Source organism: Penaeus monodon, chromosome 15 (genome assembly GCF_015228065.2).
Source record: "Penaeus monodon isolate SGIC_2016 chromosome 15, NSTDA_Pmon_1, whole genome shotgun sequence".
Lineage (NCBI taxonomy): Eukaryota > Metazoa > Arthropoda > Malacostraca > Decapoda > Penaeidae > Penaeus > Penaeus monodon.
In genome coordinates, this window is record NC_051400.1 from 1,915,418 (window position 1) to 1,915,692 (window position 275).

The following is a 275-nucleotide window of genomic DNA, read 5'->3' on the forward strand; positions in this document are numbered from 1 at the left end:
TCCATCAAAATATACTGGAGGTGGTTTGATTTGGTCTAGTTGTATCCTTTCCATCTCATCTTTAATATTTGGTCCGTCATCTTCTCTTGTCCTTTGATTCGCTCCTCGAATTCTAGGAACCAGATGACAGATGTAGTTCCCAAGGCAAAATGTTGATGGATGATACCCTGAGTAATTGTCTGAGACTGAGGATGCCAACACTGCCTATCTCAGGCCCCGTCTCTCTTTTCTCCTTGGTTTCCTGTGCTACTACCCTCCCCTTCAGTTTGTTTATT

At 43.3% G+C, this 275-nt stretch overlaps 1 protein-coding gene across 1 annotated transcript in view; it reads left to right on the forward strand.

The window, feature by feature from the left end:
• LOC119581628 (MAP/microtubule affinity-regulating kinase 3-like) overlaps window positions 1–275 on the forward strand; it is a gene marked incomplete in the record, with an annotated part of 89,364 nt that overhangs the window by 61,854 nt on the left and 27,235 nt on the right.